Here is a 22,520-nt window from a genome sequence, read left to right as displayed (position 1 = left end):
TCTGTGCCTCTTTACCTTACCGCTTTTGTCTTCTAATATTCAGATCAACATTTACCCAATGACAGGTGTATATTGACAACAGATCTCTGTTCCAGTCAACTTGATCCACTTATAATTCCCCAAACAGAACTCACACCTTTTTCAGTTGTGATCATTTGCTTATCATTTCTTCAACTAGAGTGATTTCCCCTTTCACCTTACCTGTCAAACACTACTTATCCTGGAAAGACCATCTCACTGTTCTAACTCAGAAAGCCTTTGCTGTTTACCAAATAGATTTCATCTCTTCTCTCCTCTGAAATCCATGATACTTTTTATTATCCTTGCTGTTCTTTCCATTTCACTCCCACTCTCAAAAGACTAAAGAGGACACATATAATGGAGGTGACCCATGGCACCTAGGAAGTAAGCATCCAGCCTGACATTACCCACTCAACGTATATTCAGTTGCTTATGAAATTATCAAATTATTCTGTTCCCCTTCCCATATTTCTTCATCTTATATGAAAGACTGTCAAAAGATAACACATATTTTAATTTTATTTTTTAGTCTTCCAGACCTACTTCTAAGTTGTGGTTTCCTATCTATTCCTATTTTTCTTATTTTACTTTTTAAAAAAGATTTTATTTTTAAGTAATCTCTACACCAAGGTGAGGCTTGAATTCACAACCCTGAGATCAAGAGTTGCATGTTCTACCAATGGAGCTAACCAGGCATCCCACCTGTGTCCATCTTTTTGAAAATGCAAAGGAAGATACAAAGAAAGAACAAATGAGAAGGCAAAGAAAAAGGGAAGGAGATTCTAGTGCACTTAGCTATGGACTACTAAGTTTATTTTGTTTTAAGAATCATATGCAAAAAAATTAAAAAAAAAGAATCATATGCATTAACGGGGCGCCTGGGTGGCTCAGTTGGTTGAGCATCTGACTTCTAATTTCAGTTCAGGTTGTGATCTCATGGTTTGTTGAATGGAGCCCATGCACTGATGGCAAGGAGCCTGCTTAGGATTCTCTCTCTCTCTGCCCCTCCCCACAAGCATGCATGCTGTCTCTCTCTCTCTCTGTCAAAATAAATAAACATTAAAAAATCATATACATTAATATAACGTCCTCAGCTTATACCTCAGCTCCTTGAAGGGAAGGTTGTATGGTTCATACTTCTGAGTCTCCAGCTACCTAGCCAAGAGACCAGCACATTTCAGGGCATTAATAAGTATTTGAAATGGAGAGCTAACAAATGCAGATATATGTGCAAAGAAAAAAGGATATCATAACCCACAGAAATCTGGACTACCATGGAATCTTTTACTTTCCTCTTCCTGGAATTCTTGGTAAAACAAACACTAAAAATCTCCAAGGGCATTCCAGCTCTCATACAGTTTAAGTGTAAATTCCAGGAAACCAGGTGGCACCTGAATTCAGGTGCCAATTCTCATATGTATGTGGTCACTAAATGGTGTGCCAGATACCAGCACACAGAGCATCCTCGTGGAAAAGGGGAGAACTTACCTAAACATAAACATATGGTTACCTACTGAGAGTGAGAATCTCTAAGGTAATGTCCTCAACCAAACACTAAGCAAACACTAAGTAGAATCAGTTTGACATGGCATGTGCCTTCAGCCCTGCTGGGCAGGTTCCCCTGGAAAATGTCTTGCCTCCTCTCTCAAGTTAGTGCATAGTTTCAGACTCCCAAGGATACATGCTTTCCACTGGGAGAAGCCTCATTCTGTCCTGCTAAGTGGATGACCAGTGCCAGCCACCTTTCGGCTTTTCTTCAGGCCTGAGCAATGCTGGGTGTGGTCTGAGCTGCATCTGGGTGCTCTCAGGTTTGGCAAGTAAGATAGGCAAAGGGGATGTTTCTTGGACTCAGCTTCTACAAGACTCTGCGTTTCTAAGACCTGGAGGGAATGGCCTTCAATCCCAAATAGGTTGAGCTTAATTGCAGGATTTGAGCAAGAGATTTCATGTTTTTAACAGTGTGCGGAAACTAAGACTGGGTATTTAGGGGATCAGAGCAAATGAAAACACAGTAGAGAATGTCACAAAACTCCCCAGAAACTGACTGAGATGAGTGGCCGTGGAAATGCAGTTCCTTTAAAGGATGTGCAGTTCAGTTCTTTGACTCATGACGTGATTCTCATGACATGTGATTCTCACTTTGAACACCAGAGGGCCAGGGTTCAAACCTGTAAGATCCAAACCTATGATGCTTAAACTAAAAACAATAGTTACTTCCCAAGACTTCATTTCTGCATTTCATTAGTGTCCCCACCCCCAGTTTGGACCCAACAACCTTGTAAGACTGTTCTGTCCCATCTACTAAAAGATTCAAAGTTTGCAGTATCCTAAACACAAAATGGAGAAATGTGGCATATAGCCGTACATAGCTCAGCCAGAAGAGGGGAGGACAGTAGGGCTTAGTGTATAGCTATCCTTGAGCCACTGATTCCCTCGACCAGCTGGGGAAGGGTGGCAGCTGACTTTCTACAAAAGTTGATGGCTTGCTTTTTTAAATTTAAGTTCATTTATTTATTGGGGGGGGGGGAGAGAGAGAGAGAGAGTGAGCAAGCGAGCAGGGGAGGGGTGGAGAGAGAATCCCAAACAGGCTCTGTGCTGTCTAAAGGAAATCTTCTAAGAATTGAAAAGTCAAGCCCTACCCTGCAAACATTTGCCTGGTGCCCTGGAATTCCTGCTGACTTATTCTGCTTTCCATAGCCCCTTTAAATATCACCTGCAGATTACTCTGGTCTCTGTAAAAAGCTTTCTCTTGCTACTTCTGTTCAGACCTTCCACTACTGTCTTCTTGCCTTTGATTTCTTTCTCTCTACACTGCTCATGGCTGTCCAACTTTTTTTCTATCGGGATTATTTTGTAAGCACTGTTCTCAGGCATTATGCCCAGGTGAACCACAGGAATGCAGAGGGACTGAGTCACTGGCTAGCTGGCTACCTCACTAGAGGAAGAATGTTTAATGGAAGTCAAGTTTTTAGGTATGCGAAAGAGAAAATTTGAGGGACATCATCACCATCCTCAAATACCTGATAGGCTGCCGTGAGGAAAGAGGAAATAGAAATATTCTTAGTGATAAAAGAGAACCAACTCTCAAGTTACAGGAAATTGTTATTTATAGACATGTGTATGCATATACTTCCAAAAAAATCCTTTTTACATTTATTTATTTTTTGAGAGACAGAGCACGAATGGGGGAGGGGCAGAGAGAGAAGGAGACACAGAATCTGAAACAGCACAGAGCCCAATGTAGGGCTCGAACTCACAAACCACAAGATCACGACCTAAGCCAGGGTTGGACACTTAACCAACTGAGCCACCCAGGTGCTCCTGTATATGCGTATACTTAACTAAGTGTGTAAAAGACTCATACACTGAAAATTATAAAACATTAATGAAGGAAACTAAAGAGGACACAGATAAATAGAAAAACATCCTGTGTCCATGGATTGGAAGAATCCAAACTATCCAAAATTGTTAAAATATCCAAACTACCCAAAGTGCTCTACAGATTCAAGGCAATCCATATCAAAATCCCAATGGCATTCTTTATAGAGATAGAAACAAACAATCCGAAAATTCACAGGAATTCACAAAGGTCCCTAATGTAAACTATGGTTCTGGGTGAGAATGATGTGTCAGTGTTGGTTCATCTATTGTAACAGATACACCACCGTGGTGGGGATGTTAATAATGGAGGAGGCTGTGTATATGTGGGGGCAGGAGGTATATGGGAACTCTTTATACTTTCTTTAATTTTTTAATGCTTATTTATTTTTGAGAGAGAGACAGAGTGGGAGCAGGGGAGGGGTAGCGAGAGAGAGGGAGACACAGAATATGAAGCAGGCTTGAGGCTCTGAGCTCTCGGCACAGAGCCCAACGTGGGGCTCTAATCCATGGACTGGATTGCAAGATCATGATCTGAGCAGAAGTTTGACCCTTAACCTACTGAGCCACCCAAGCACCCAAACTCTTTGTACTTTCTAATCAATTTTGCTGTGAACCTAAAACTGCCCTAAAAAATAAACTCTATTTAAAAACCCCACAATATTTCTGGATTTCCATGTATCTAATAATGCAGCTTGTTATAAAACATAAATATAAAAAGCAAAATATAACAAGCAAATATAAAAAGCAAAATATAAAAGCATTGTAAGAATAAGATACATAAGACGCAAAAGTTGACAGAACTAAGAGGAGAAATAGAAAAATACACAGTTATCATCGGATATTTTAACAATCCTCTCTCAGTAGGTGTTAAACAAGTAGACAAAATATCAGTAAGGGCATAAAAGGTTTAATCAACACAGTAACCAATAAATATATGGTTGTGAGAGGTAATAGAATAGATTCCTCAATAAATTTTGCATAAATTTTACTATGCATCTTTGAGTAGCTCAGTTGATAGTGGAGGACAGTAGGATGCACATCCTGGTAGACATCCTTAGGTCTCTGATTAAGATCAAAGGAGAGTTCAGGTATTGCACACTACTGACAAGGGTGTGGACTCCACCTTGTCTAAGCCCATACAATGGACATGATAAAAAAAACACTCTTGGACTTAGAAAATCAAGTGAAATAGATTGTAAATATAAACTGTATTTATAATTTGTTTTTTCTTTGAATACTGGGTACAATTGCAGGATTTCTGCCCCCCATAGTCATACAGAAGTCTGTGGTAAGTCTTTGAAATTAGGAGACCAAGTATTCTACTTTTGAGAGTTGAACAAAAAAGGAACCACACAGTAGTGGGTGACATTCCCTGTTCTTGGGCTGAGATCTTGCAGGTGCATTGTTCTGGGACCTCAGCCTTCCCAGGCTTAAAGTCTCTGAAGTTCTTTCGCAGATGAGAAAGATCTCCAGCAGCAAGTTTTCTGGGGGGCTCAGGCGATTGTTTTGGGCATGTACTGAACTTTCCAAATGGTCCAGGAGAGGGTAAGGCTGCAAGCATTTCTCCTAGTTTCTCCTGCACCCTTGCTTATCATTATGTCTTACCCAGCAGGACAAATAAACATGCCCAGAGATCACAGAAGATAGCACCATTTTCCATTTTCTGTGGTTCATTTGAGATCTCTGTGTTTCTACAGGTGGGTATCCTTAAGTGGAAGCTCTATCGAAATCCCAAAGGGTGGTAAAGTGGCCACTACCATTGTCCAGTATTGGGAGGCCCTTTTCCCTGTCCCTAACATTAGGATTCACTAGGGGTGCCTGGGTGGCTCACTCAGTTAAGCATCTGACACTTGGTTTTGGCTTAGGTCATGATCTCATGGTTAGTGGATTTGAGCCCCACATCGGACTCTGTGCTGGTGGTGAGGAGCCTGCTTGGGATTCTCTCTCTCTCTCTCTCTCTCTCTCTCTCTCTCTTTCTCTCTCTCTCTCCCTCTCTCTCTGCCTCTCTCCTGCTTGTGCTCTTGCTCTCTCTCAAAATAAATAAACTTAAAATAATTAAAAAAAAAACATTAGGCTTCACTGTTTTGCCGGGCTTTTCTCCCTCACTTATAAATTTATTTTATTTGTGATTTCTCATTTATTCCCACTGCTGTCAATTAAGCACACATATCTTCCCTGGACACTGCTCTCAAGAGGTCTCAGGTCTTTGACTTCCTCAATTCTTTTTCCTCACTTCTACCAGAATTCTAAATTACAAAACTGATCTCCAGGGCGGTGGTTCTCAAAGCACGTTCCCTGGCTCAGTAACAGCATCAGCTCGCAACTTATGAGAAATGAAAGTTCTCAGGTTTACTAAATGAGAAATTGCAGGGGTTGTGTCCAGCAATGGCTTTTTAACAAACCCTGCAGGTGATTGGGTGCATGTTAAAGTTTGAGAACCACTGCTCTGTGCTTAAAACCCTGTCCCTCTCTCCAGTTATTTGTCTCCACACAAGTGGCCCCAATTTGCCTACACCTGTACCCTTGAAAATGCATTGCAGTTCTTTTTCTGAGAGCCCCACAGAATATGTCAGAGTTAGCATTGCTCTCTTTATGTTGAAGCTTATGGGATTCCAGAAAGAGATCTCTGCCTCTATGCCCTTTTTCCCCTTTTTATAAGGACACCAGTCATATTAGATTAGGGCCCACACTAAAGACCTCATTTTAACTTGATTACCTCTGTATAGACCCTGCTTCTAAATATGGTCACATTTTGAGGTACTGGGGATTTGGACTCTATAGATCTTTTTTTCGAGGGTGGGGGGCAGGGGAGAGGGGGACAGGATTCCACCCATAACAAGGACCGTAGAATTTTACAGGAGGCTCTTGGGGGGGGGGTGGGGAATACCTTTTATGTGTCCCAACACCACCATGGGATTATTTGTCCCTTCTCTTGGGAAGCATAATTGATTAATAGACAATGACTATTGTCTATTTTTAGGAAAGTAAGCCCGGTCTGGCGGCTTCTTCCCTGACATAGGCTGTATATTTGCAAGAGAGAGGGAAGCATAAAGCATAACCATACACAACCTCCCTGTTTAAAGCTCTTTGTGTAAAGTTGCCCCCAAATATCCTTAATTTTATCAAATAAATAATGTTATCCAAATATGATTGGATGTCACCAGGGAGCCACAATTTCCACCTTCAACCTTCAGAAGGCAGAAAATTAGCCGAAACATCACCCAACCCACATCCCCCAGCCTTTCTCTGTGACACAGGCACCTGTTTTTCTCTGAAGACTAGGCACTAACTGTGAATTTATTTCTCTGCTACTGCCACACACTAGCAAAAGAGACACATCAGCTATTGGCATTCTGTAATTTCCACTTGGATGTAATCAAAAGGAGCATGGAAACGAAAGTTTGGTAGGCCCAGAACAGAAACGCTGACATTTGGAGAACTGAGGTGTGTCTACTTTCCCTGTGTCAAGAAGAGAATAGGTGTGAATCTTTTTTCTCCCCCATTCTGGAACCTGGCTTGGGCTTCCAGGGAAGATGAGAAGAGGGAAGTTCTCCGGAATCCTGGGTGCTAGGAGCACCCGTGCGGGCTCAGAATCACGGCTCTGTCCCCAGGGAAGGGCGTCTCTGGCTATCTCCGTCCCTAGTCGCCCGTAATAACAGGCGCCACGTGGCTACTACTGATCAGGGGAAAGGGGACCTGTCTGGCAGACGAAGAGTTAGTTCTAAAGAAAGGGACTGAAGGCTTCCCAGCAGCAGGAACCGATCCATTCTGACACAGCCTTCCTTTCGGGCAAGCAGGACTGGGGGGAGGAAGACTCTGTAGACTCTGTTCCGTCCAGACTAGGGAGCTGGCGGAGATTGGCACCGCCTATTTGCAGTTAGGTCTCAAAGGAGCAAAAGGGAACCAGGAGGGAAGCTTTTTTTCTCGGTGGTTTTAATTCACGTCCTACGCTTCCTGGAGACTCGAAGCCTTCTCTCCTGGCTTCGGAACCGAAAAGTATCAAACTCAAAATGTAGCAAAAGCTGCTGCTTTGGTCTTCTTTACCCCACCAGCCCCACCCCGAAGCTATCTGGAGTCTAAAAGAGTTCATTCATCCGTTCAATAAATACTTTCTGAGCGCTTACTAGGTGCTAGGCGGAAGCTGACGCGACCCCTGTCTTTGGAATGCTCTTAGGTTCTAGATCCCAAGAGCTTCGCTTCCGGAGCGGGATGGTTTGGTTTGAAGATCTTTCCCTTTAGTTACTGGAGTGAGAAGAGCTGTTCCGAGGTGGGCGGATGCAGATTGGAATCCTAGTGGAGCGAAGCAGGGAGGGAAGAGTCTCTTCCTTAGGGTCCTTTGGTGATACCTACAATCTTGGTCCCAGGTTGAAGGTTTAAAGACCAATGCTGAAAAAAAGAGCAGAAATGTGTAAGTAGGAAGTGTAGGCAGCCCACTTCCGTGGATTTGGTAGCGTGGCCGAGCGGTCTAAGGCGCTGGATTTAGGCTCCAGTCTCTTCGGGGGCGTGGGTTCGAATCCCACCGCTGCCAGGGTTTTGTTTCTAGTCATAAGTAGTCACGGCCTTTGCCTTCACTCCAAATAAAACTATAGTACCCCTGCGGGATTTGACCAAAACTCAATGTGTGGATTTTCTGACTACTCGGCTCTTGACTGATGGGGTGGGACTAGTGAATGAAGGACTCCGTTTTACTGGCAGGGAGCTCACAAGCAGATCTTTAAAAGACGCACTCCTCTGGATCCCCGATCCCCCCCGCTGTTTGGAAGGGAGAGGATAAGGCCTTGCTGGCCAAAGGATGGCATTTAACCTGGGAACTTAGGAGAGGAGAGGTAGTCTTGGAATCTTGACAGAACCTTGAAAGTGCAGTAAACAGGTAAGGTGGGGCACGGAGGGGAGCAGGGAATGAAGTCAGCCTTTGCTCCTAAGGGTTAACTCGGAAAATTTCAGCAGTTCCACTCAGAGCCAAAGTAAAAAAAATCAGACAGTTGCACAGGGCGCCCAAAGTGTCCCTGTGGTCCCCGGTGCTGCCTCTCGGACCCCTAATGCGTTACCTATAGGATGTTCCGTCTTATTTCTCTTTCCAGGTGCCTCTGGTCTCTCTGCTACTACGGCACCCCCTCCCAACCCACACTCTGTCTCTCCCTCCAAGTTCACCACAGGACAGCAAAGAAGATGTGTTAAGCAGGAAGCTTATCGTCAAGGGAGGCAAGTTCTCACCAGCTCAGGTAAGTGATTCAACCACCAGACTTGAGCCAGGCCAGGAAGACCACTCTGACTCTTACCTAGCCCCCAAAGAGTCCTAGGATGGGTTTGAAGTAAGAATTTGAGCTCTTTAAGGAACATTCTCACTTTCTGGCCTTTGAGGGCAATGTCTTTCCTGCGCCATGTACGTGTATAGCCTTTAGTACCTAGAGGGTGCATTAGGCATGATTTGGATACATACACATGTTTATGAATATATACCGCATTCAGATTTGAATCCAGGCACTGTCCCCTCCTCAAGGCTTTGAGAAGGAGTTCTCTGCTCATTTTAGTAGATGGTGGTGGAACCTGACTGGCCTGTGCCCTAAAGGAGGCAAGAGTTAAGTTTGTCCATGTGGCTTGTTATTCTAGTCAACATCAACAATAGTGACATTTTTGGACCGGATAATTCTTTACTATGGGGGTCAGAGGTCATGTGTAGTATAGGATGTTTAGCAGTATCCCTGGCCTTTACTCACTGGATACCAGTAATACTGTCTCAGTTATGACAACTGAAAGTGTCTCCAGACATTGTCAATGTCCCTTAGGAGACAAAATCATTCTACAACTATTATGTCCCACTTTGTGGCTTGTTTTCTCAGTCTCTCAACAGTGTCTTTGAAGGGCAAAGTCTCCTAATTTTTATGAAGTACAATTAATCATATTTTTCTTTTATGGATCATGCTTTTGGTGTTGCTTCTAAAAAAAATCTTTCCCTGATACAACTTGATAAAGATATCATTCTAAATATTTTATAGTTTGGGTTTATGATCCATTTTGAATTATTTTTTTATGTGGTGTTAAGTAGGGATCAAAATTATTTTTTAACATTATTGAAAAAACTACCTTTCTAAAGAACACATTTATCGTGATGAGCACTGAGTAATGTGTATAGAATTGTTGTATCACTATCTCATACACCTGAAACTAATATAACACTGTGTTAGCTATCCTGGAATTAAAATTAAAAACTTAATAAAAAATAAAAAGTAAATTAAAAAAGACTACCTGTCTCTACTGAATTGCCTTTGAAACTTTGTCAACAATCAATAGATAATTTATGTATGGCTCTATCTCTGTACTCCTGTTTCATAGATCTATTTTTTATATTTTAATACCAATACTATGGTCTTGATTGGAGCAGCTTTTATGAGTCTTGATGTCAGTCAGAGTGAGTTTGCTCCAACTTTGTTCTTCTTTTTAAAGTTGTTTTGGGCATGCTATATCTTTGAATTTCCATAGGAATTTTGGAATTAGCTAGTCAATTTCTAAAACAAAGGAAAAAGAAAAGAAAAGAAAAACCAGAGTCACATGGCTGGTTCAGTTGGAAGCACATGGGACTCTTGATATCATGAGTCATGAGTTTCAGCCCCGTTTTGGGTGTAGAGACTACCAAAAATAAATAAACTTTAAATTTAAAAAAACATGTCTTAAAAATACATTTAAAAACCTTGTTATTTTGATTAGGATTGCATTGAATCTATAAATCAACTTAGGGATAATTGATATCTTAATGATATTGAATCTTCTCATTCACAAACGTGAAATGATCCAAGGATCCTTGTATTTAGGTTTTCTTTTATCTATCTCAGCATTTTTTTTTCTGGTGTACAAATCTTGGACATATTTTGTCCCTAAGTATCTCACATTTAATGTAAATTGGATTGTTTTTAAAATTGTCAGTTTCTGATAGTTCATTGCTAGGTACAATTATATATATATATAGATATAGTATATAGACAGTAATATATGCAATTAATTGTAATATTTGCTTTCTATCCAACAACTTTGCTGGATTCACTTATTAGTTACAGCTTTCTGTAGATTCTGTAGGAATTTTACATAGATTTTCATGTTTTCTTGGGATAAAAGATACCTTTACTTGTTTGTTTAAACCTAGATGCCTCCTGGGGCACCTGGGTGGCTCAGTCGGTTGAGCGTCTGACTTCGGTTCAGGAGCCCCATGCCGGGCTCTGTGCTGACAGCTCAGAGCCTGGAGCCTGTTTCTGATTCTGTGTCTCCCTCTCTCTCTGCCCCTCCCCCGCATGCTCTCTCTCTCTGTCAAAAATAAATAAACATTAAAAAATAAATTTAAAAAAAAAACCTAGATGCCTTCCATTTCATTTTTTCCCCCATTATTGATTGGGCAAGAATCCCCTGCACCATGTTGAACAAAAGTGATGAAAGCAGATGTCCATGTTTACTCCCAATCTTACAGGGAAAACATTCAGTCTTTCATCATTGAGCATAATATTAGCAGAAGTTTTTCATAGCTTCCCTTTATCAGGTTGAGGAAGTTTCCTTCTTTTCCTAATTTGCTGTGAGTCTGTGTCTGGAATGAATGTGGACTTTGTCAAATGCTTTGTCTGCATTTTTTGGTAAGATCATATGATTTTTCTTTTTAGTCTGTTGAAATAATAAATCACATTGATTTTGAATATCAAACCAACTTTGCTTTTCTGGGATAAATCCCACTTGATCCAGATGTATTGTTATTTTATATATTGTGGATTCAACTAGCTAAAGTTGTTCAACTAGGAGGAACTGGATTTCATATTTTAGCCCCTGACTGGTGCACTCACTCTTGAGTTACAGCTTCTTACCCTATTCTTGTAAGAGAGATCTTCATTTTGTTGATCCACAACCAACAAAACTGGCAGAAGGAAGAAGTAACAAATACTTGTCCTTGGCTCAAGTATTTGCAACTCAACATCCCCAGGCCATCACACTCTAAGACAAAGCCCCCCACTTCCCCCTCATCCCACAACCAGACAGGAACTGAATCTTCTAAAGTGCAACCTGTGCATTTGAGTCTGGAGGAAGCCTGAGCTACACTGCCCCCTGGTGTACGATTTATCCTGCACAGTATCCATCAGGACCCCTAGTCTCTCCTAATGTGGAAAATCTCTGAAGTGTCCTGCAGATCACTCTGGGAGTGGCACCAAACCCTCCCCCAAGATTCCCCGCCTCCCATAGCCTCCCAGATTCCTGGGCTGAACTTTGGGAAGAACGCTGTGGCACTGGAAGGGGCTTCTCTGTCCCATCTCTTCTATAAACTGTGTAAAATGTCATGGAAAAGCCAATACTTTAGAATATATTGATAAAGTCAGCTCTGAGGATTAAATGAATAATTTAAGATCCATGCAATCTTCAACTGGAAGGCCCATTCTCAGCTGTCATTTCGGGTATGTATTTGGTCCTAGAACTAAGGCTAGTTCAGTCCAGAGCTCACCCCAGGTGTGTGGGAGGAGATAAGGAGGTGAGAAGCCTTGGGTCATCCTGAGATACATAAAAGAATGAGGCTGAAAGACAAATAGAAGAACATGGAGGGATTAGGGAAGAACCTTCGATACGTGGCTCCACATTATAATCTGTGAACAACTTCACCTCTGTTCCAGCACACGGTCCTTACCAAGTCACATGGTCTGGCATGTGGTAGTCAAGCAGCATTGCGACTGCCACTCAGGCATTGAACCTGGCAACTTCTTGGCTGTGTCACAGCAGGTATCCAGAGAAACAGCCTGTGTCAAGCAGGTTTGGACATGACAGGTGGGACAAGTGAGAAGTCCTTAAAAGAAATAGAACTGCTTGTTGGAATATCCTCAGGCACTGGTTTTCTATGTTGGCTGCATGTGAGAAACTATAAAATACTGATGCCTGGATACCACCCATAGAGATTATGAGGTAATTGGTCTAGAGCCTAGGTCCACGTCAGAATTTTTAAAAGTTCCACACGTGATTCTAATGAACAGAGCTAAGAACTACTGCTCTAGGGATGTCATGATTATTTTGGCTGTGATGTGCTGGAGCAAAAACCCAACAGAACCCGAAAGCTCTTTTGAAAACTGGAGGCGGCTATCAAATGAAGGCAACTTGTAAACAGGGACAGAATATCCTGCAATAATAAAAACTGCCTGATGGGAGAGGGGAGCTGCAGGGACTGGCAGTCCCAGTCTGGCCTCTGTGCAGTTGCAGGACCGTCTCCTGTCACTCTCACTAAAATGTTTTTCTCGGAAAAATGAGCATATCGTGTCCCTGAGCTCAGAGGAAAGCCTGGAGATGACGTTCCTTCCTGGGGCTTGGGCATAGCTCTGCAGTGTGTGTGGAGACCGGCAGAGTTGGTCAGCAGGGAACTTGAGCGCTGCTCTCTCTACTTGCCTGGACATTCCCCTGCACAAATTCTGGAGTGACAGGAGCAGTCCAGAGGGTTGATTTTGCCATGCTTAGATGCCAATGTGGTGGCCTGGGAAACCCCTAAGGTCCTAAAAGCCCTCAGATTCAAAAGAAATGAGCACCCGCTCTATGAGAGCAGAAAGAAGACATCTCCAAGTGTCTTAGGAATGGAGTGTAAAACCATATAAAGGGCTTTGCTTCCTCTGAAGAAATAATTTAGCAGAGACACATGCCTGAACTCTTTGATATCTCACCTAGTAAAAGAAAGGACTGTAGATTTCCACTGGCATCTAGGTTGTTGGTTAGATTCTAGCTCTAAGTAGGTGTTCAGGCATTTGCAAATGCCCTAGATCTCTGTTTGATAAGACATGCTCCCTCGGAGCAAGGATTTTGTGGCTTTAATTAGCTTGAATACTTCATTGATCTTCCCTAAGATATTTGTAGCAAGACGGAGAGGAAGCCAACATAGTCGACACCTGCAAAAGGCCCACAGCCTTCTCTTGTGTTACAAATTTCATTCACTTATTACTCATGTATTCTTCATTCACTCAGTAAAATATTCCTCTTTAAGCCGTGGGTGGGAGATGGACAATCCAGAGTCTAGGAGGAAAGTAAGCTTTCGCGATGAGCCCTACGGTTCCTCCATCCCTTCCTCCATATGTTCTTGAGATTTAGGACTTCAGAACACAAATCTATGTAATAGAACGGAGATGTAAAGGAAGGTAGTTACCATCATAAAAAACCAGGCAGAGCCGCTACAAGCCAGCGGTAGCGTGGCCGAGCGGTCTAAGGCGCTGGATTAAGGCTCCAGTCTCTTCGGGGGCGTGGGTTCGAATCCCACCGCTGCCAAGTGATTTTTTACCAGCAGCGGAACTGAGGTCAGAGGATGACGAATAATCACTCCAGTGTCTACTTAGGTAGCACCGGAATGGGTCTGGGCTGAGTACACGAGGGTGAACTTTCAGGTCAAGTGCAGAGAGCGCCTGCTTTCTGGCCTGGGTAGCGCTCTGGAAAGTTTTGCCAACCCGCAACGTTTTGATAAGTCTTCAAAGACGAAGTTCACCAGGAGGTTAAGGGACGGCAAGAAACAAATGTTAAGACTTCACAGTGGCAGGTGTGTTCACAGAAGTAGCTGTCACACGCGGATTGATATAAGGATTGATAGAAGGGCTCGGAAAGGACAGGGAGTGCTTTTTTCTTTTACGTTTTTCCCACTCATAAACGGAAACGCACAGAGGCTTTGCAGCCAGTCCAGGAGCAAAACGTCCAGAGGAAACTCCTTTGGCAAGATCACAGGGCTCAGACCCTAGGGCTGTACTGTCGCCCGCACATACCTGCAACTTTTGCGCCGGCTCCTGGGTTCTTAGGTCCCCGTTGGCCTGTTTTCTGGAGCCTTCCGGCTCGCGTTTCTGCCTCCCCACTCCCAAGCCCCTTTTCTGCTCTCTCGACTCAGTGTCTCCCGGTTCCTCCAGGTCTTCTCGGCCAGGAAGCGAGAAGGAAGGACACGGCTGAGCGAGACTGTCCGAAGTGTCTCGGAAAGGAGGCAATGCCCGCGGGAGGAGGGAGGTTTTCGGTTTTCGCAGACCTGAGTCAGGGATCCTTGATGACCAACTTGGAAAATAAGCTCACTGCCCCTAAGCGCTTGCTCTCAGAAAGCCCGAGAAAGTTTCGACCCCACGTGCGAACTCCTATCAGACATTTTCACGTCTTGAACTGTCAGAACTTCCGGATCTGTGCGTGTGGTTTGGGGGCTCCCCCGAAGAGTGGATGGGTGGAAGCCAAGTGCAGTCTAAGACTTGCCCCTCTCACTGTGTCTCTTGGGGGAGGTTGTGGTGAGAGCGCTTTTGGGCAACGGGGAGAAACTTCCTTTCGAGGAGGGGGTGAAGAAACGGAGGTGGCCCGTGTCCTTAAAAGAATGACCAAGAGAAACTTCAAGTTTCTGGGCTGCTTCTCCATCTAGGAGTTCGAATATGGTTGTTCCTCTTTTGCTTAAGCATACTCACTTAACAAAATCACAATCCTTATTTAAAGAAAGCCGCCTGTCCCCGCACTCACCTGGCTCATCTAGAATGGAGAGAAACAGTAATGCTAGACTGGCCTCAATTTAAATTCATGGCGGTGATCTCAAGCGTGTCTGCATGACAATCTTACAAGTTTTCGAGAGTCCTCTATAGGATTCTTAAAGATTGCTGTTTCATCCCTTCTCAAAACAGCCATCACTCCTCATGCACTCCTCTAACTCCTCAGCTTTCTCCTTCACCGAGAAAACAGAAGCAGTCACAGGAGAACTTCTACAAGGTCCTCATCCACCTGCTGCCGAGTGTATTTAGGACTCCCGTTACTGTGGATGATCTATGCGAGATCCTAGCTAAGGCCATCTCTACCCTTGGTGCAGGAGATGCTGTCCTCTCTTGCTTACCCCAAAACATTCTTTCCAACACTTGTTTCTTCTCTGTTCTGTGGGATCATTCCCATCAGCCTACTGGTACGCGGCTATTAAGATCCAATTATCAAATAAAAATAGCACGTTCTGGCAGCAATGATGGGAGCAGATACAAGGCTCGCTTTATATTCACGGTCACTCTAAATCTTCATGCGGCTTTTTCTAGGTCTCTTAGTATCAGGCTAATAAGTGGTGCAAAGGCCTGAAATTTGGTTGCATGGGTGGAGTGTGAGAATGGACATTTCTGTTTTCTCCTTAACCTCTTTCTCCCCAACGCTGGTAGGAGGTGATGTAGATCAAGATGTATGCACCTTCCACAAATTAGTGAGTGCCTATTTTTTGCCAAGGATTGTCCTTGGCTGGAGGAGGTAAGGTTGTGATCCCAGGGAATTCACTTCCTAGAAGTCAAAGGATTATTTTCTCAAACAAATGGTGATGTTCAACCCAATCGCCTTCCATCTAGATTACAAAATTTGAAAATAAGTGAAGAGGTTAAGTATGAGGTAGTGTGGCAGAGTGGTCTAAGGTGCAGGGTTTAGGCTATGGTCTCTTGGATTTGTAGGTTTGAATTCCACCACTGCTAATGCTTTGATGTTTTTAAAATAAAAAAAATCCATCCTTTAAACTTCTCTTATGTACTAAAAAGTTAGTACAAAAAAAAATGTGATCAATAGCAGGTGTCTAGTCATTGAGGGAGACCCTCACAATCCAGCCGGGTACATATTACTGATCCCTCAGTGAGAAGACATATAAATTTCCTTTTTCTATAATTTACAGAGAAAAGGGAATTGCTGCTCCATGAAATAATTGAAATGTTGTGGTCTCCCAAAACCATTCTGATCAAAAAGAACTAGGCCGATTTCAGGTTTGGGGCAAGAAACATACATGAAGAGCTGGCAAGGAAGCAAGAATTTCTGCAAACTACTAGGCCATGGCAAAAGTTCTCAGGAGCCAACAAGTTTCCACTGGCCAAAGATGGAACAAACGGATGACCAAAAGGAATACCTACTCCAAAACATTGAATATAAAAACATATAATGATCTCCTAAAGGCAGAAAGAAAAACAACCCATTGATCACCAGTGGGGACAACCAGGGAGAAAATTATTTAATGTGAAATTCGGCAATTAATGGGTTAGAATCAAGCATTATCCCTACCTATTAAATGTTCATTCTGTTTAAGATAACCAAGTAGCCCTAGCTGGTGAATAAAACTTCTGTGAGGAGGAAATCAAGCCAGTAAATATGGATGAAATATAAAATTGGATATCATGATTTAGCTGTGATGATATTAATATTTAAGGATAAGCTGATGGGGCAATTTGCAATGGAGGGATCAGGCTCTCTGTATGTGAACCCACTGATCAACACTAACATTTAAAATTGAAAGATTATGTGATTTTTGAGCTGATACTCAATACGTGAAGTACATAGAATTGCTTCTGAACTACTTTTGTAAAAACTCTAACCTTAATCAAGAATTGACAGTTAATGTTCTATTTTCAAGAAATGAAAGAGCAGTATAAATTAAAATGAAGGAAAGCATTAGATTTGGAAAAACGTATACCATTGTCCAAAACAACTGATTCATTTCTTTATTATCTCACTGGCAGAGAGAGAAAAGAGGAGAGACACAGAGACACTGAAAGAGACTGATCCAAAATAGAGGAGATTTACACACAAAGCAAATATATGCATAAAATCTGTTTCGCTCTTGATTAGATTGAAACCTCTTTATGTGCCATTTTGAGAAAATCAGGGAAATTTCAATATGCATTATGTAATAAATGTTACAAAAGAATGAATATTAATTTTCTTAGGTATAAATTTGTGGATATGTAATAATGTTCATATGATTAGAGAACCATACTGAAATATAAATGGTGATAATACATGATATAGGTTTGTTTTATCATACTTCAGATAAGAGGAAATAGAAGAGGGGACCCAGGCTGGTTCAGCTGGTAAAGCATGAGACTCTTGATCTCAGGATCATGAGTTCAAGCCCCACATCCAGTATGGAGCCTACTTAAAAAAAAAAAAAAGAAGAAGAAGAAGAAGAAGAAGAAGAAGAAGAAGAAGAAGAAGGAGAAGAAGAAGAAGAAGAAAAAGGGATAGATAAATTAGTAAAACCCTGAAGATTGTTGAATCTGGGTAATGATTATGATTATGGTATCTCACCATTTACTTTATATGAAAATTGATAAAATAAAGATAAAAATGAAATTCCTTTAGACTTGTGAAAATGTTACATTATTATGCTTAGTATTTACAAAAATCTGATGCGAAACATAAACTTCACTTATGTAGTAAAAATATTCTCATTCTCTAGAACCAAGTAAGACTTACTATTCTATTTTTAGTGTCCTGATTTGTATCTCCAATGTGTAGATGTTGTTTATTTTATATTTATCCTGCTCATCTATGATTGGACTATTTCATTGTGCAGATTAGTTCCCATTGGTTCAGATTACTGTTATTTTAACTACGTTTACCAAAGTTTTCTTTGTACTTCTTACTAAAACTCCTGTAACATTAGGGTTAGATATTCAGGATTAACCACTCATTATTTAAAAAAAAATTTTTTTAAAATATTTATTTATTTTTGAGACAGAGAGAGAGAGACAGCATGAACAGGGGAGGGTCAGAGGAAGAGGGAGACACAGAATCTGAAACAGGCTCCAGGCTCTGAGCTGTCAGCACAGAGCCTGACGCGGGCTCGAACCCACAGACTGTGAGACCATGACCTGAGCCGAAGCCGGACGCTTAACCGACTGAGCCACCCAGGCGCCCCTAACCACTCGTTATTTTAACATTTACATTTTATATTCTATACCTTGTTACTCTTAATGTTTTGGGGAATAGTTCTCTTAGAGACTGGTAAGTCAGTATATATACATCTGAATAAATAAAATTAGTCAAATCAATTTATTAATTTTTCAATTAATACACTTTATGTTTGGGGACAGTATTATGTTAAATTAAGCACAGAGTACAGAGTTCCCATGTATACTCTAACTGCCCTTCATCCACTGTTGTCTCCTATAATGATAACGTGCACTGCTGTGGTATATTTTGCTACAGACAATTTTGAGGGTTTATTAATAATTAAAATCCAAAGACACATTTTCACTATGGCAAAATACCTGGGCTCAAAATTGAAGCTTGCTGCCAACAAGACAAGAGAGGAATGCAGCACAGCCTGAGAGGACCAGAGCATGCAAAACTACAAACCCGGCCTGGCTGACTCTTTCTGCCTGGTACCACACAGAGAGAGTAGTACCGGCTCAAAGGCACTGCCCCTCACCCCGATCCTCGAAGGTGCAGATACACCTGCCGCCCACACACGCTCGAGGCAGGGGCACTTGAGTGTGGCTTGTTGTGCCTCTGGGAGACCTTCGCTGGATGGATGAGATGTCTTGGGGAGCATGGGATCTGAAACGTCTGAGAAAGACGCGGAGCTAGGGCAAAGGAGTCCAACCGGGCTCACGCCGGTGATCTCTGCCGCTCTTGTCTTCGGTGCGTCTCCGGGAAGCCCACAGAACCGTGAGCTATTTCGGGGAGCAGCCGCCTCCGCCACAGGAATCCGGGTCGGGGGGCAGAGGTGGGGAGACAAGTGCCCAGAATGGCCGCGGCGCTGGGGCCCCGTGGCCGTGGTCTCTAAGCCTGGCCCTAGAGCCTTTCCCCATCACTTCCCAGTAAGGGTCCCCACGCCAAAAAGTGAGCCCCACTGGGGGCGCAGCGCGGCAGGTGCGTGGTGGGTGGGTGGCGTGGGGACGAGGCGGGGGCTGGCACTCACAACAGGGGGAGGCGAGGGCGCTGAGAGGCGAGATTCCTCCAAGGGGCCTCCACCTGAGCCTGAGGTCCTGCGGTTCGCGGCCGCCCACCCGGTGCCCATGGGGTGGGTTCTCCTTTCCCTTGCTCCGCAAGCCCTTCCCACCCGACCCATGCATCTGTTTCGCCAACGCCTCCATCTCCGCCCCCCTCCCTCTTATCCGCTTTCTGGCCCCTGACAGACGGCCTTAGTCGCCCCCCCCCCATTGTATTAAGGAACTCCGGGAGGGGAAATGACGCCACACGTGAGGGCCCGGGTTGGTTATCTTAAAAATCCCGGCCCCAGGACACCTGACTACCATCACGTGGAAGCGTGTGTTTGGCTCTCTTCAAAGGGACTTTCCGACCAACCCAAGACAAACTGCACCTGTGACGGACCAGTGTCTTGGCTTCGTCATTTCCAGAAAGAGCGGTGACTCAGCCCCAGTGCCGTGCACCCTTCGATAGCTCAGCTGGTAGAGCGGAGGACTGTAGGCTAGACGCGATGTGGACATCCTTAGGTCGCTGGTTCGATTCCGGCTCGAAGGAGGTGCCTGTCATTTTTACTGGACCTCATGAAGGCCTCCACCGGCTAGTGTCAAAGGCCTCGCAGGAGGGACCAAAGCCAGGAAACACTTTCAGAACTCCTATACAGCTACGTGTGTGCTATCTATCCCTAGGGAACACACCTGCACCTCTTTTCCGCAGTCCGCACACCCATGGCCTGCAGCGCGCAGTCTGCTTGGTACTCCTGCCTTATCAAGGAGCCTTGACGCCAGCCCTTTTTATGCACCCGGTGCTCTAGCTCCGGGATCTGCCACCACCGTTTTTGCTAAACATACATCCCTACCAAACAGGCACTGTCCTCGGCAAGCCCTGGAGGCTGATAAGCACACAGGCCATCACACGGGTCTTGGGCATCCTTCTTGAAAACCCACTCTCTCAACGTCTGTCTCAGTCTCCTTCTCCTCAGCTTCCTCCTAGCTTGGGCGCCGTCTCACGTCTGTCTAGCCCAACTTCAGACTCTTGAAATTGTCTTCGGTGCGTCTCCGGGAAGCCCATAGAACTGTGAGCTATTTCGGGGAGCAGCCATCTCAGCCACAGGAATCCGGGTCTGGGGGCAGAGGCGGGGAGACAAGTGCCCAGAATGGCCGCGACGCCGGGGCCCCGTGGCCGTGGTCTCTGAGCCTGGCCCCAGAGCCTTTCCCCATCACTTCCCAGTAAGGCTCCCCGCTCAGAAAAGTGAACCCCGAGGTCCTGGGGACGCAACGCGGCAGGTGCATGGTGAGTGGGTGGCGTGGGGACGAGGCGGGGGCGGGCACTCACAACACGGGGAAGGCGAGGGCGCTGAGAGGCGAGATTCCTCCAAGGGGCCTCCACCTGAGCCTGAGGTCCTGCGATTCGCGGCCGCCCACCCAGCACCCATGGGGTGGGTTCTCCTTTCCCTTGCTCCGCAAGCCCTTCCCACCCGACCCACGCATCCGTTTCGCCAACGTCCCTTCCCCTCCCCCTCTTAATGACTTTCTGGCCCCGACGGACGGCCGTAGTCCCCCTCATCGTCTCCTCTCCCACTGTATTAAGGAACTCTGGGAGGCGAAAAGACGCAACAGGTGAGGGCCCCAGTCGGGAATCTTGAAAATCGCGGTCCCAGGACAGCCGGCTGCCATCACGTAGCAGCATGTGTTTGGTTCCCTTCAAAGGCAGCTTCTGACGAATCCAAGGCAAACTGCGCCTGGGGCGGTCCAGTCTTGGCCTCGTCATTTCCAGAAAGAGCGGTGACTCAGCCCCAATGCCGTGCACCCTTCGATAGCTCAGCTGGTAGAGCGGAGGACTGTAGACTAGACGCGAGGTGGGCATCCTTAGGTCGCTGGTTCGATTCCGGCTCGAAGGAGGTGCCTGTCATTTTTACTGGCCCTCATGAAGGCCTCCACCAGCGGCTAGTGCTTAACGCCAAAGCCCTCCTCTGAACCTGGCAGGGTCAGGATTACAGCAAACTCACTCTCACAGTCCAAAGCCAGGAGAAGCTTTCGGGAACCCCTGCACAGCCAGGTGTATGCTGTCGTTAAGGAACACCTACACCATCTTTCTGCAGTCCACAGACGGGTGCCTTGCAGCGCAAAACAGTCCATCCTGCTGGGGCTTTATGGAGGAGCCCTGAGCAGCCACTTCCCACACCATCCAGGGCACTTTACACTCATGCACTCACCCCCTGTGTTCTGGGCTCTGCCACCAACACCAATTTGCCCAGATGGGCAGATCCCTGCCAAAGAGGTGGCCAAATAGGTGCTGCCCAGGGCAAGCCCTGAAGGCCCCCAAGCACACAGGCCAACGCAGGGGTTAGAGGACAACCTTGGCATCCTTCTTGGAGACTCACTGTTTCATTCTCTGTATCTGTGCACGGGTGTACTCTTTTCTTTCCTCTATGTTTTTGCTTCCCAATTCCAATGCTGGGTAAATATTTTGATCTACAAAGACAGAAATGGCTCATCTTCGTGCTTAGCGTAGTATTTGTACAGAATTGCCCTTGGAGAACTTTCAAATAATTGCCAATTCTGGACTGCACCTTAGCTGACATTTGTAGGATGCAAATGTAATTTTGTATGTAGTTTGAAAGGGATGATTATAACTCTCAGTGGCCTATTTACGTGGGTGTCTAGATTGTTGCTCCTGACAGACACAGGTTTTATTTGTGTTGCACTTTTTGCCTCTGGAGTTTTGTGGCTTTTGTGATAAGAACAGTGATCTTTCCTACTCTGTTCACACCATTGGGCACATACAGGTGATCTACATGAAGATTTTATAACTCTTTCTCGGCAAAGAGACCTCAGGTTTGAATGTCACCATATGCAGAAATTAGCATTGTGGGATCAACGATGAAATTTCTGGCCTCTCTTTGACACCCGAGAATTCTACTTCTTTGTGCACTCAGCTAATACTTCCACCATTACATTTAGATTTGTTTTTTCCTGTCTACTGAGAAGTGTTCCCTGAGAATATGAACTGAAGCAGGTATTCATCAATAAGGGTATAGTAAATCCTACATCCTCTTAGCTCAAGAACCTAGGTCATGTTGGCTCAAAAAGCTGTCACTCCTTAAGACTGTGTATGTTTTAGTCACAAACCCTTTAATAGGTACCTAATCTGTCCCAAGTACTGTGATTGTGCTAGGGAAAGAGAGATTAAAACATAGGTCTTGCCCTAAATAGTTTAGTGTTTGTAGGGGACAGACAGATGGAAGCAGATAATTAAAATATAATGTCCTGAAAACTGTAGTAGAGGTACATAGGACATTCCATGCAAATCTAAAACTAAAACTAACCTTGGAAAGTTTTAATTCAGACTGGGGTAGAGGTCAGAGTAAAAAATGGGAGAGGTCTCCTGGTAGCACCAATGGCCTGGAGTCAGTTGACTTTTAGAACAGGAGACTAGATCTGTGATCAGGTGAGTTCAGT

At 44.3% G+C, this 22,520-nt stretch overlaps 4 non-coding genes across 4 annotated transcripts; all 4 read left to right on the top strand.

Moving 5' to 3' along the window:
* Positions 1-7,848: 7,848 nt before the first annotated feature.
* TRNAL-UAG lies at positions 7,849-7,930 on the top strand. The gene has a single exon. It is a non-coding gene; the product is annotated as a tRNA-Leu (tRNA).
* Positions 7,931-13,580: 5,650 nt separating this feature from the next.
* TRNAL-AAG lies at positions 13,581-13,662 on the top strand. The gene has a single exon. It is a non-coding gene; the product is annotated as a tRNA-Leu (tRNA).
* A 5,864-nt stretch (positions 13,663-19,526) lies between these two features.
* TRNAY-GUA lies at positions 19,527-19,617 on the top strand. The gene is given in 2 exon segments: positions 19,527-19,563; positions 19,582-19,617. It is a non-coding gene; the product is annotated as a tRNA-Tyr (tRNA).
* Positions 19,618-20,868: 1,251 nt separating this feature from the next.
* On the top strand, positions 20,869-20,959 carry TRNAY-GUA. Its single transcript is given in 2 exon segments — positions 20,869-20,905; positions 20,924-20,959. It is a non-coding gene; the product is annotated as a tRNA-Tyr (tRNA).
* The last annotated feature ends 1,561 nt before the right edge of the window (positions 20,960-22,520 follow it).

The sequence above is a fragment of the Lynx canadensis genome, chromosome B3, assembly GCF_007474595.2.
Source record: "Lynx canadensis isolate LIC74 chromosome B3, mLynCan4.pri.v2, whole genome shotgun sequence".
Lineage (NCBI taxonomy): Eukaryota > Metazoa > Chordata > Mammalia > Carnivora > Felidae > Lynx > Lynx canadensis.
Note: the sequence above shows the minus strand (reverse complement) of the source record. Positions and strands in the feature narration are given on the sequence as shown.